This window comes from Ranitomeya imitator, chromosome 6 (assembly GCF_032444005.1).
Source record: "Ranitomeya imitator isolate aRanImi1 chromosome 6, aRanImi1.pri, whole genome shotgun sequence".
Lineage (NCBI taxonomy): Eukaryota > Metazoa > Chordata > Amphibia > Anura > Dendrobatidae > Ranitomeya > Ranitomeya imitator.
The window spans coordinates 180,365,699-180,381,061 of record NC_091287.1 but is presented as its reverse complement, the minus strand read 5'-3'; positions in this window follow the sequence as shown (position 1 = coordinate 180,381,061).

Genomic DNA, 15,363 nt, shown 5'->3' with positions numbered 1-15,363 from the left:
TAGCTGTCCTCTAAGAGACAGTGAAAATTACTGTAGCTTTCTATTAAAAAAAACAAATATGTTTAGCCAGAGGGTCATTCTTGTCATGAAAAAAAAGGAAAAGATTTAACATGTTCCTGTAACAGTTGAATTTCGTGTACCTGCACTTTCTGTGCTCACCATTGCAGAAAATGTTTTCATAAGAAATGTTTTTTAGAATATTATATTATTACTATTAGAAATACAATGTACAGTGGGGCAAAAAAGTATTTAGTCAGTCAGCAATAGTGCAAGTTCCACCACTTAAAAAAATGAGAGGCGTCTGTAATTTACATCATAGGTAGACCTCAACTATGGGAGACAAACTGAGAAAAAAAAATCCAGAAAATCACATTGTCTGTTTTTTTTAACAATTTATTTGCATATTATGGTGGAAAATAAGTATTTGGTCAGAAACAAAATTTCATCTCAATACTTTGTAATATATCCTTTGTTGGCAATGACAGAGGTCAAACGTTTTCTGTAAGTCTTCACAAGGTTGCCACACACTGTTGTTGGTATGTTGGCCCATTCCTCCATGCAGATCTCCTCTAGAGCAGTGATGTTTTTGGCTTTTCGCTTGGCAACACGGACTTTCAACTCCCTCCAAAGGTTTTCTATAGGGTTGAGATCTGGAGACTGGCTAGGCCACTCCAGGACCTTGAAATGTTTCTTACGAAGCCACTCCTTCGTTGCCCTGGCGGTGTGCTTTGGATCATTGTCATGTTGAAAGACCCAGCCACGTTTCATCTTCAATGCCCTTGCTGATGGAAGGAGGTTTGCACTCAAAATCTCACGATACATGGCCCCATTCATTCTTTCATGTACCCGGATCAGTCGTCCTGGCCCCTTTGCAGAGAAACAGCCCCAAAGCATGATGTTTCCACCACCATGCTTTACAGTAGGTATGGTGTTTGATGGATGCAACTCAGTATTCTTTTTCCTCCAAACACGACAAGTTGTGTTTCTACCAAACAGTTCCAGTTTGGTTTCATCAGACCATAGGACATTCTCCCAAAACTCCTCTGGATCATCCAAATGCTCTCTAGCAAACTTCAGATGGGCCAGGACATGTACTGGCTTAAGCAGTGGGACACGTCTGGCACTGCAGGATCTGAGTCCATGGTGGCGTAGTGTGTTACTTATGGTAGGCCTTGTTACATTGGTCCCAGCTCTCTGCAGTTCATTCACTAGGTCCCCCCGCGTGGTTCTGGGATTTTTGCTCACCGTTCTTGTGATCATTCTGACCCCACGGGGTGGGATTTTGCATGGAGCCCCAGATCGAGGGAGATTATCAGTGGTCTTGTATGTCTTCCATTTTCTAATTATTGCTCCCACTGTTGATTTCTTCACTCCAAGCTGGTTGGCTATATCAGATTCAGTCTTCCCAGCCTGGTGCAGGGCTACAATTTTGTTTCTGGTGTCCTTTGACAGCTCTTTGGTCTTCACCATAGTGGAGTTTGGAGTCAGACTGTTTGAGGGTGTGCACAGGTGTCTTTTTATACTGATAACAAGTTTAAACAGGTGCCATTACTACAGGTAATGAGTGGAGGAAAGAGGAGACTCTTAAAGAAGAAGTTACAGGTCTGTGAGAGCCAGAAATCTTGATTGTTTGTTTCTGACCAAATACTTATTTTCCACCATAATATGCAAATAAATTGTTAAAAAAAACAGACAATGTGATTTTCTGGATTTTTTTTTCTCAGTTTGTCTCCCATAGTTGAGGTCTACCTATGATGTAAATTACAGACGCCTCTCATCTTTTTAAGTGGTGGAACTTGCACTATTGCTGACTGACTAAATACTTTTTTGCCCCACTGTATATTTTATTTATTGTTATTCACTGTAGACCAGATTATGAACTATTGCTTTGCTCCAAAATATCACATGCATTGTGATTTATTCACTGAGAATGATGTTAAAACATCTTTGAATATACAGGAACCTGCTCACTTAGAGGAGTATTGTACTGTACCTGAAATCTTCATAGCATGGATTCAAGAGGGTGTTGGCAAGGAAACTGGTCAGTTGGTCACCTTTATGAGTGAATCTGCAAATACGCCATTACCCAAAGATGCCATATTAGATCAGGGCTAAACATACTGAATTCGCTGTTCATAGAACCAGCTCAGGAAAAAATTTGCTTTATGACATATACAGTAGGTATTTCTGCTGGGACTCATGCTAACATTCACAGTCTATGGTTATAAGGAAATATAGACAGTCAAGTCAAGTAGAGCGTGAGCTGTGTGTTTACCCATGGCACACTGTGTACCCATAGATATTTTTTATTTTCCCCTTCTCCTGTGACAGCACCATATGAGAGGTTATCCACCCATCAAGGACAGGAAACCTACCGAATAAAAGGGTGGTTCCTCTCCTCCGCATCAGTTTGGTTTCCTGACCTTGAGGGAACCTAAGAAGAGCGGTACGCTTGGACTTACCCAGGGTGTCCAGGACGGGATACCCTCAGGAGGGGTGAGGTACCACTGGCTAGGAGGTCGGTGCAGCTCGTGTAGGCAGAGACCTCTTGGTAAAAGTCTGCTGCCGACATGAGGTCCTGGGTCTGTGCACACCAGGGTTACAGGAGCATCCAGTTCTGAGTGCTCCGGGACATGCTTCCGTGTCTGAGAATGCGCGGGGTGCACTGGTGAAAGACCCGGCGCACCCAGTGATGAGTGCGCCGGAAAACATGGCTGCCTGGGTCTGCACACATGCAGGATGTAATGTCTAATGCGTCCCGATGATGCAGCGTGTCGAAAACTAGGATGCCGCCATCGGGGTTTGCGCATGCGGAGAGCTTGTCGTGACTACCTGGGCACAGCATGCTAGATTCAAATAAAATGATTGACCTGGAAACCAGGGAGGGGCCGGATGAAGGTGTGTCAGGACCATCCCAATATGTATTGGGAAGGTTGCAAGATAGTGGCGGCCTTTGCAGCAGTCCTCATGATAATATGCTTCCGGAGCCACCATAGCAGCAGCCACCGCAGCAGCAACAATGCCAGCAGATTCACCGTCAGGGGTGCAGAAGTGGCAGTCAGACAAGCAGCAGCAAGACTGGCAAGAGGAGCAGGGCAAGTCATAAGTCCACCACCTCCAAGGGAGAACGTTTTTGTGAACCAATCCAACCTTCATCTCCGGTACCCTACATTGAACGACAGAATGGTGAGTGATCTACGTGAAAGTTCACCATGTTAAATAGGTCCCTTTTCTCTATGTACTTTTTTTTACTAGGGAAGGCCCATGAAATGTAGCGCCAAGCAGAATTATAAGGAATGTGTGCTGTGCATAGACTGCTTACCCAGCACATATACAAAGAGATTATGCACGGATTGCATTCAAAAGACCATCTAAAAATAAACCCCCAGTTTTGAAACTTAAAACCAAATCCTAAAGCCCATAATTAAATCAGAAATCAAAGACTCATTAAAACATCTAAACAGTCATCTGATTTGGATGGTTCAGTAGTAGTGGAGAGTAGGGATGATTCAGACACGTCTTCTGTCTCCTCCTCCTCCCCTTCCTCCTCTGATACTGACTAGAGATGAGCGAATTTGATCAGGTCAGGGCTTATTCGGCGAGCTATAGCATTTACCGACTAAGCTGCAGAGGGAACCCAGCTTCCTGGATCGCTCTGGCTGATCAGTTGTTCTGCTCCGCAGCTTTATGTATTGCGGCTGTGTGACAAACACGACACATGCATGGAGAGCCTGTTCGGATTCCCTCTGCAGCTTATTTTGTAATAGGAGAGATGTGGAAACCACAAAAAAATGACCATACGGAAGAACTATAAGCAATAAAAACAACTCTTTATTAGATACAAATATTAAAATGTATAGACAAAAATAGAACAAAAATGGGGGAAATGGCATAGGTCACAATACGAATACTGCCGTATAAATACCAAACGTGCAGGCCCAACACTATCTCCCTACAGTATATAAGATGTAAGTATGGGGAGTGGACACCAATATATCAGAGTGGCTGGTTTTTACATAAAGAAACGACGTTCAATCATTAACCCCTGGAACACTACATAACAAGCGTACATCCCTCGCTTAAGAAGAGCTACTATACCAGTGTGTGTGAGAGGCTCAAGCAAACAATGGCTAGAGTGTCCAGGGATATTGACAATGCTGGTTATGAATAACGGCCATCAGTGAACTCGTGTGGCACCGCACCAGGGAGGAAACCAAGGTGGCACAAACATTAACCATAAATAAAACAGCCCCTGCTGTATCCATAAATTACCTGGTCCTGGGTGGTGCACGAATGTGTGTCCGGTGTGCGGCCCGCACATCTAACCCAACGCGCGTTTCAGAGCGGGGCTCCTTCTTCAGGGGGCGTGTCGGAAGGCCGGTGTGACCGGGTTTAAATACGCTCGCGCCGATATCAGCGGCGGCATCCGCCGGAAATGACGCATGCTTGTTATGTAGTGTTCCAGGGGTTAATGATTGAACGTCGTTTCTTTATGTAATAAATAATAACTGTTTAGGGTTGTGAAAGAGGGAGGATATGAGAGATGAAAAGTAGGATTGTTTAGCTGTGGCGAGTGTGGCCTTGAAAGTAATGAGGGACTGTTTGAATGCAATGATGTGCTCGTTGGAGTGGGATGTTTTCCATTTCCGCTCAGCAGCCCTGGAAGCTCACCTCAGTAGGTCAGGCTGGTGTTCCAAGGCTGTCTGTTGATTTTGCAAGCTTTGGTATGTGTAAGACGGGCAACCGATTCCAAAATTAAAGCTATTGTGGTGTTATATAGAGCGGTAGTGGCATCCGCAATGTTTAGGAAACTTATTTCTGTAAAAGGGAGGAGGGATTCAAATAGTGACCATTTCACCGAAGGAGAAAGTGAGAGATAGAAGTTTAGTGGCAGCTAAGAGGGAAGTGTCAATAGGGATGTTGAAGTCACCCAAGATGATAGTGGGGATGTCAGAGGAGAGGAAATGATGTAGCCAGGTGGTGAAGTGGTCAAAGAAAGTGATGGCTGGCCCTGGGGGGCGGTAAATGACAGCCAGTTGGAGGATGGAGGGGAAGTAGATGCACACAGAGTGCACATCAAAGGAAGTGAGGGTAACAGAGGGTTGCAGTGGGATTGGGATGAAAGAGCATCTGATAGGAGAAAACCAACTTCTCCACCATGCTTGCTGCTGGGGTGGGGTGTGTGGGAAAGGTGGAATCCACCATACAAAAGTGCAGCAGGAGAGGCTGTGTCAGAAGGGGTGAGCCAGGTTTTGGTGGTGCGAGGAATGAAAGTTTGTGTTTAATAAAAAGATCATGGATGCAGGAAAGTTTGTTGCAGACAGAGCGAGCATTACACAGAGCTCCTGTTAGTGGGACTCGGGAAGCCGGGGCTGGGCGAATGGGTGTAAGGTTTGAGAGGTTACGGAAAGTTGTGATAGAGCGTGGATGGGAGGTAGAAATGACTGTAGGGATGTGGTAAGGAGGACCAGGATTTGGAGAGATATCACCAGCAGTGAGAAGGAGCAGAGAAAGTGTTAGCAGGTGGACCAGATGCATATAATCAAGCCAAAGTAAACAAAGTCATAAATAACACTGGGGTAAAGCAGGGGTTAGTTGAAAGACATACCATGTGAATACTAGGAGTAGAGGTAAGAGTCTGTGTGGAAAGTTGGGTGACGTACCATAGAACCTTTTAAAATTTGGATGATTTTGTTTATTTTTCCTCTAAAATGCTGTTTTCGCATGGGATAATAGGAGAAAATGGACTGCATTTATTTATGCAGCTTCCCTCAAACGTGATGATACCCCATATGTGATCAAAAACTGGTGTTTGGACACATGGCAGGGATCGGAGAGGAAAGATCGCTTTTGATTTTTGTAGCGTATATTTGTCTGGAATAGATTCTGAATGCCATGTCGCATTTGCATAGCCCCTGATATGCCTATACAACAGAAACACCCACAAGTTACCCTATTTTTGAAAATATATCCCTCAAGAAAATTTTTAGGGGGTATATTGAGCATAAAGAACTTACAGGTGATTTATTCAATTTTATAACATTTAGATGTGGAAATAAAACATTTAATTTTTTAACTAAAACACTGTATTATCACCACATTTATAGTTTCCATAAGCGGCAACAGGATAAAATGGACCCCATAATTTGTTTTGCAATTTCTCCTGAACACAGTGATACCCCTTATTTGGTCCAAAACGAATGTTTGGACAGTTTTATTTTCCTTGGACTGGTGCATAACCTCATTTAATAACATTGGTCTGAGTATGATCCGATGTTTTGCTAAAGAGCACTGAGACCAAAACTGTGGTCATTTGCACAAGCCCTTAGATCCTGGTTATAGCTGGGTCTAACAGGCCACTGCACCCTGGAGTTGTCAGATGACCTCAGCATGGCAAGTGTTGGGACTTGCAATTATGATCATGGGGGGCCAACAGTGCTAATGGAATGATGTAACCCCTTTGTAATCACTTAGATGCCGCTGTCATTATTTTCAATTGCATTTAAGGGATTATCTAGCCTCAAGCGGTTCAAAAACTGGTCGGGCCAATACTGCAGGGTGTCAGCTGTCATATACAGCTGTCACTTGTTGGATATTCGTCTGCTGGCGGGCACTATACACCTGTTCCTCGGCGACAAGAAAAAGTGGCGCTGAGGAATAATGGCCCTTAATGGCTGCCATCAACGGTCATTGAAGGGTTAATGGAAAGGAGGCTGATCTGTCAAAAGTAAGCAAAACTAGCCATAAAAAAATACATACCAAACCCAGGGAACATGATCATGGAAAGCCATGATTAATATAAAAAATAAATATATATCACTTATATTTGAAAAATATAAAATTCTCAAATAATTTATTAATGAAGTGCTTTTAACAGACAGTTCCCCATATGGGGCTCACTTACTGAAATTTACTGACAATATTCAGGTAGCCATACACATCATACTACAATGGCAAAGAACGGACCTCAAGTTGAAATTACCAAAAAGTGGGGCCAATACTCCATTTTAAAAAATGTGTGAAAAATAGCTATAGTTTTTCCCATTCTTTTTCCAATGCCTTCGTTTTGATTTTTCCTGATTGTGCCATCAGAATGTCGGTATCCATTGTCAGCAGTGTGTCCCATTAAAGTGGTTGTTCCCTTTCTGACAATCTTTTGCCTCTGCTGCAGTGTACTAAAAATATCAACTGCCCCGTACTTTTTCCCAGGTCCACCAGCGAGTCAGCACCGCTGCTCCCAGTGGCTATGGTGTTGCCAGTAATTGAGCTATACGGCTTTAAATGGGATATTCTATCTACATGAGTAGAGACACTGAGTTCACTGACCAGCTCCTGTGGTGTCTATGTGATGTCAGTGTCATAGCCAATGCCAGACAATGAGAGCAGTAGTAGAAACTCGCTGATAGACCTGGGGAAGGTGAGTGCAGAGTAGTTAATTTTTTAACAAACTGAAGAAGTGGTAACATATTGTCTAAAAGGTGACAACCATTCTAACTCCCCAACACCAGACCATACCTTTAATGTCACAACTAAAGCCTATTACCATTACAGCCAGTCCCTGGGCTCAGCGGCCTTGTGCTGTCTACATTGGCATCACTGCTGAGCTGAGTGATTGGCTGCAGTGGTCTAGGAGTTTCAACACTGGAATAGCATTGGAGAGAGTTTGCTAATGCACATGCTCACAGGCACCCGTCCTAACATTCTACATTCTAGTACAGGTTTCTCTCCACGAAACTTGGCGGTGTTCATTTTAATTCTATAGTAGTTACCTCCCCAAACAAAACAATTGTGATTTGGTAATTGAATGTATTTTGGAATTTATTAATGACAACATTTCCATTCATTATTTTTTTTTTTTCTATTCCCAGAGAACCCACTTAATTACCTTTATAAAAGCATATATTTGACACGTGTAGACATCTATAATATGACTAGCTGTAGCTCTCTATATAATACGGGAGCAAGCAGCGCAATTCTTTTGCTAGATAGAACTAGCTTACTGCTGAGTTAAGAATTCCTGTACTTTAGAATTTACAACACCCTTGGGCCATCAAAGATGTCAATCATCTTGATAATGTAAAAAAAATGAGTAGAAGATGGGAGCGAAAATCCTAGAGGCAAGTTCAGATAAAGTGCAAATCAGCGCTTGCCCACACTTGTATTTCTGACTGAGAAATAGTACTGCAGCATAATATTGCATAATATCATTGGTATAATTAATGCTAAAAATAAAATATTTAACCCCTTAGTGACAGAGCCAATTTGGTACTTAATGACCAAGCCAATTTTTACAATTCTGACCACTGTCACTTTATGAGGTTATAACTCTGGAACGCTTCAACGGATCCCGCTGATTCTGAGAAGGTTTTTTCGTGACATATAGTACTTCATGTTAGTGGTAACATTTCTTCGATATTACTTGCGATTATTTATGGAAAAAACGGAAATATGGCGAAAATTTTTAAAATTTTGCAATTTTCAAAATTTGTATTTTTATGCCCTTAAATCAGAGAGATATGTCACGAAAAATAGTTAATAAATAACATTTCCCACATGTCTACTTTACATCAGCACAATATTGGAAACAAAATTTTTTTTTGTTAGGGAGTTATAAGGGTTAAATTTGACCAGCAATTTTTCATTTTTACAACACCATTTTCTTTTAGGGACCACATCACATTTGAAGTCATTTTGAGGGGTCTATATGATAGAAAATAAGAAGTGTGACACCATTCTAAAAACTACACCCCTCAAGGTTCTCAAAACCACATTCAAGAAGTTTATTAACCCTTTACGTGCTTCACAGGAACTGAAACAATGTGGAAGGAAGAAATGAACATTTAACTTTTTTTTGCAAACATTTTAATTCAGAACTATTTTTTTTATTTTCACAAGTGTAAAAACAGAAATGTAGCCATAAATTTTGTTATGCAATTTCTCCTGAATACGCCAATACCCCATATGTGGGGGTAAACCACTTTTTGGGCGCACCGCAGAACTTGGAAGTGAAGGAGCGCCGTTTGACTTTTTCAAAGCAGAATTGGCTGGAATTGAGATCGGACGCCATGTCACGTTTAGAGAGCCCCTGATGTGCCTAAACAGTGGAAACCCCCCACAAGTGACACCATTTTGGAAACTAGACCCCTTAAGGAACTTATCTAGATGTGTGGTGAGCACTTTGAACCCCCAAGAGCTTCACAGAAGTTTATAACGTAGAGCCGTGAAAATAAAAAATCGCATTTGTTTACACAAAAATGATCTTTTCACCCTCAAATTCTTATTTTCACAAGGGTAACAGGAGAAATTAGACCACAAAAGTTGTTGTGCGATTTCTCCTGAATACGTCGATACCCCATATGTGAGGGTAAACCACTGTTTGGGCGCACCGCAGAGCTTGGAAGAGAAGGAGTGACGTTTTACTTTTTCAATGTAGAATTGGCTGGAATTGAGATTGAACGCCATGTCACGTTAGGAGAGCCCTTGATGTGCCTAAACAGTGGAAACCACCCACAAGTGACACCATTTTGTAAACTAGACCCCTTAAGGAACTTATCTAGATGTGTGGTGAGCACTTTGAACCCCCATGTGCTTCACAGAAGTTTATAACGTTGAGCCGTGAAAATAAAAAATCACATTTTTTCTACAAAAATGATCTTTTTGCCCTCAAATTTTTATTTTCACAAGGGTAACAAGAGAAATGAGACCACAAAAGTTGTAGTGCAATTTCTCCTGAGTACGTTGATACCCAATATGTGGGGGCAAACCACTTTTTGGGCGCACCGCAGAGCTTGGAAGAGAAGGAGTGCCGTTTTACTTTTTCAATGTAGAATTGCCTGGAATTGAGATCAGACGCCATGTCGCGTTTGGAGAGCCCCTGATGTGCCTAAACAGTAGAAACCCCCACAAGTGACCCCATTTTGGAAACTAGACCCCCATGGAACTTATCTAGATGTGTGGTGAGAACTTTGAATGCCCAAGTGCTTCACAGAAGTTTATAATGCAGAGTCGTGAAAATAAAAAATATTTTTTTTCCACAAAAAAGATTTTTTAGCCCCCAAGTTTTTATTTTCACAAGGGTAACAAGAGAAATTGGACCCCAAAAGTTGTTGTCCAATTTGTCCTGAGTATGCTGGTACCCCATATGTGGGGGTAAACCACTGTTTGGGCGCACGGCAGAGCTCGGAAGGAAGGAGCACCATTTTGGAATGCAGACTTAGATAGAATGGTCTGTGGGCGTTATGTTGCGTTTGCAGAGCCCCTGATGTACCTAAACAGTAGTAACCCCCACAAATGACACCATTTTGGAAACTAGACCCCCCAAGGAACTTATCTAGATGTGTGGTGAGAACTTTGAATGCCCAAGTGCTTCACAGAAGTTTAGAATGCAGAGTTGTGAAAATAAAAAAATTTTTTTTTCCACAAAAAAGATTTTTTGCCCCCAAGTTTTTATTTTCACAAGGGTAACAGGAGAAATTGTACCCCAACAGTTGTTGTCCAATGTATCCCGAGTACGCTGATGCCCCATATGTGGGGTAACCCACTGTTTGGGCGCACGGCAGAGCTCGGAAGGGAAGGAGCGCCGTTTTGGAATGCAGACTTAGATAGAATGGTCTGTGGGCATTATGTTGCATTTGCAGAGCCCCTGATGTACCTAAACAGTAGTAACCCCCACAAGTGACCCCATTTTGGAAACTAGACCCCCCAAGGAACTTATCTAGATGTGTGGTGAGAACTTTGAATGCCCAAGTGCTTCACAGAAGTTTAGAATGCAGAGTCGTGAAAATAAAAAAATATTTTTTTCCCACAAAAAAGATTCTGTAGCCCCCAAGTTTTTATTTTCACAAGGGTAGCAGGAGAAATTGGACCCCAAAAGTTGTTGTCCAATTTTTCCCGAGTACGCTGATGCCCCATATGTGGGGGTAACCCACTGTTTGGGTGCACGGCAGAGCTCAGAAGGGAGGGAGCACCATTTGACTTTTTGAGCGCAAAATTTGCTGTCGTGTTTGGAGACCCCCTGATGTACCTAAACAGTGGAACCCCCCAATTCTAGCTCCAACCCTAACCCCAACACACCCATAACCTTAATCCCAACCCGATCCATAATCCTAATCACTAACCCTAACGATAATCACAACCCTTACCCCAAAACAACCCTAATGTCAACCCAAACCATAACCCTAATCAAAACTCTAAATCCAACACACCCCTAATCCTAATCTCAACCCTAACTTCAAACCTAACCCTAATCCCAATACACCCCTAATCACAACCCTAACCTTAACCCTAATCCAAACCCTAACCCTAATCCCAACTCTAACCCTAACTTTAGCCGCAACCCTAGCCCTAACTTTAGCCCCAACCCTAGCCCTAACCCTAGCCCTAACTTTAGCTCCAACCCTAACCCTAGCCCTAACTTTAGCCCCAACCCTAACCCTAGCCCTAAGGCTACTTTCACACTTGCGTGTGGCATCCGTCGCAATCCGTTGTTTTGGACAAAAAACGGATCCTGCAAATGTGCCCGCAGGATGCGTTTTTTGCCCATAGACTTGTATTGCCGACGGATCGCGACGGATGGCCACACGTCGCGTCCGTCGTGCACTGGATCAGTTGTGTTTTGGTGGACCGTCGGCACAAAAAAATGTTCAATGTAACGTTTTTTTGTACGTCGAGTCCGCCATTTCTGACCGCGCATGCGTGGCCGTAAGTCCTCCCCTCCTCCCTAGGACATAGATTGGGCAGCGGATGTGTTGAAAAACTACATCCGCTGCCCACGTTGAGCACAATTTTCACAACGTGCGTCGGTATGTCGGGCCGATGTAAGTGTGAAAGAACCCTACCCCTAAATTTAGCCCCAACCCTAACCCTAAATTTAGCCCCAACCCTAACCCTAAATTTAGCCCCAACCCTAACCCTAGCCCTAACCCTAGCCCTAGCCCTAACCCTAACCCTAGCCCTAACCCTAGCGCTAACCCTAACCCTAATTTTAGCCCCAACTGCTCTTCTCCTGCCGGCCGGCAGATGGCAACAGATGGCGGGCGCACTGCGCATGCACCCGCCATTTTCTGTTCCCATGAAGACGCCGGCGGCCAGGAGGAGCAGCAGGAGGACCCAGGGACACCGGTAAGTATAATAGGGTCCCCGAATCCCCCTATTTCTCTGTCCTCTGATGTACGATCACATCAGAGGACAGAGAATTACACTTTGCTTTTTTTCTTTTTTCTTTTGCGGTCGCCAGTAAACAGTTAATTACCGGCGATCGCAAAACAGGGGTCGGTAAAATCGACGCCGATCATGTTCTCTGCCGGGGGTAGCCGAGACCCCAAAGATCCTCCCGCTGCTGGCCGGCGGGTGCACTCCGCATGCGCCCGCCATTTTTTTGCCGGAAAAAGATGGCGGCGCCCATCGGGAGCCACGAGGAGCACCGGGGGAGACAGGTAAGTATAGGGGGGCTATTGGGGACCCCATTTCTCTTTCCTCTGATGTGCGATCACATCAGAGGACAGAGAAATTAAAAGGGAAATCGCATTTTTTTTTTTTTTGCGATTGCCGGTAAACGGTTAATTACCGGTGATTGCAAATCCGGGGTCGGTAAAAAAAAACCCGAATCATGTTCTCTGGGGTCTCGGCTACCTCCGGCAGCCGAGACCCCGGAGAAAATCCGACTCTGGGGGCCGCTATTTACTTTTTCCACAGCGCTGTTAATTAACAGCGCTGTGGTTTAAGTACCTTTAGCGGCCGCCGTTAAAAGGTGTATCGGCGGTCGTTAAGGGGTTAAAGCACACACAAGTTATCAAGTATTTTTCTAGTAGCCTTGTATAGGGCAGCACGGTGGCGCAGTGGTTAGCACAGCAGCCTTGCAGCGCTGGAGTCCTGGGTTCTAATCCCACCTTGGACAACATCTGCAAAGAGTTTGTATGTTCTCTCCGTGTTTGCGTGGGTTTCCTCCGGGCACTCCGGTTTCCTCCCACATTCCAAAGATATACTGATAGGGAATTTAGATTGTGAGCCTCAACGGGGACAGCGATGATAATGTGTGCAAACTGTAAAACGCTGCGTAATATGTTAGCGCTATATAAAAATAAAGATTATTATTTATTTATTATTATGGAACATGAAAAGAAAAAATATGAAAGTATTTTTTAAATATTTCAATTGGACAGTCAAAACTCTTATTTTTTTCTGCCTATCAACAAACCTTTTAGTTAATAGTTTGGACTTTGTAACTTTCGTGGCATCCTTTAAAGGGCCACTGTCACCTCCTCCAGCCGTTATAAATTAAAAGAGCCACCTTGTGCAGCAGTAATGCTGCATTCTAACAAGGTGGCTCTTTTAGTTTTTGGTGCATTTATTCCCAAAATAAAGCGTTTTATAACTTCTCCAAAATACCTGTCTTTGGACAAGGAGGCAGGTCCTCACCCCCCTGCTTGAAACGCCACACTGCCATCACTCAAATCTTCAGGGGCCCCGGGCCACCCACCTTGGGAATCCCAGCCCCGCAGTGTGTTATGCATTATGCACACTGCAGGGCTGGGATTCCCAAGGTGGGTGGCCACACTGGCCACACAGGCGCAGTCTGCAAGCCTGGCTGTGACGTCAGATGGCCAGAGCTCACTGCGCCTGCACCAGACAGTACTACACAGTGCAGGCACCGGATTTCATGGGAAAACAGCGCGGAGGGGGCAGCGCCCGGCGCCCCTGTATGTCATCTCCTCCTCTATATAGTATATACCTGTGTGTCATCTCTCCTGTATATAGTATATATCTGTGTGTCATCTCCCCTGTATATAATATATACCTGTGTGTCATCTCCTCCTGTATTAGACCTCGTTCACACGTTATTTGCTCAGTATTTTTACCTCAGTATTTGTAAGCTAAATTGGCAGCCTGATAAATCCCCAGCCAACAGGAAGCCCTCCCCCTGGCAGTATATATTAGCTCACACATACACATAATAGACAGGTCATGTGACTGACAGCTGCCGTATTTCCTATATGGTACATTTATTGCTCTTGTAGTTTGTCTGCTTATTAATCAGATTTTTATTTTTGAAGGATAATACCAGACTTGTGTGTGCTTTAGGGCGAGTTTCATGTGTCAAGTTGTGTGTGTTGAGTTGCATGTAGCGACTTTTGTGAGATAAGTTTTGTGTGGCAACATGCGTGTAGCAACTTTTTGTGTGTCGAGTTGCATGTGACAGGTTAGTGTAGCAAGTTGTGTGCAGCAAGTTTTGCGCGTGGCGAGTTTTATATGTGGTGCCTTTTGAGTATGTGCAAGTTTTGTGTGAGGCAACTTTTGCATGTGTTGCAACTTTTGTGCATGTGGCAATTTTTCCGCGTGTGCAAGTTTTGCGTGTGGCGAGTTTTCCATGAGGTGAGTTTTGCACTTGTGGCAAGTTTTGCGTGAGCCTAGTTTTTGCATGTGGCGAGTTTTGCGCGTGGCGAGTTTTGAGCGGCGACTTTTGTGTTTCAACTTTTATGTGGCAAGGTTGGTGTATGTGTGGTGAAATGTGTGCTGAGGGTGGTATATGTGTGCAAGCACGTGGTAGTGTGTGGCGCATTTTGTGTGTGTTCATATCCCCGTGTGTGGTGAGTATCCCATGTCGGGGCCCCACCTTAGCAACTGTACGGTATATACTCTTTTGCACCATCGCTCTCATTCTTTAAGTCCCCCTTGTTCACATCTGGCAGCTGTCAATTTGCCTCCAACACTTTTCCTTTCACTTTTCCCCATTATGTAGATAGGGGCAAAATTGTTTGGTGAATTGGAAAGCGCGAGGTTAAAACTTCACCTCACAACATAGCCTATGACGCTCTCAGGGTCCAGACGTGTGACTGTGCAAAATTTTGTGGCTGTAGCTGTGACGCCTACAACACTTTTCCTTTCACTTTTTTCCCCATTATGTAGATAGGGGCAAAATTGTTTGGTGAATTGGAACGCGCGGGGTTAAAATTTTGCCTCACAACATAGCCTATGATGCTCTCGGGGTCCAGACGTGTGACTGTGCAAAATTTTGTGGTTGTAGCTGCGACGGTGCAGATGCCAATCCCGGACATACACACATTCAGCTTTATATATTAGATACCTAAAATGATTAATGCAATGTAAAATAACAAAGCCAAATAGTGTGCGAGCTGTCGATGTGATGTTGCAGCTAAAACACAGAGACCGAAACAACACTGGGGAGCCATTGCTGAAACTGGGGAGGATGAGTGCTTTCTGGGTTGCTTAGTGTACAGTACAAAAGTTTGGACACACCTTCTCATTTAAAGATTTTTCTGTATTTTCATGACTATGAAAATTGTATATTCACACTGAAGGCATAAAAACTATCAATTAACACATGTGGAATTATATACTTAACAA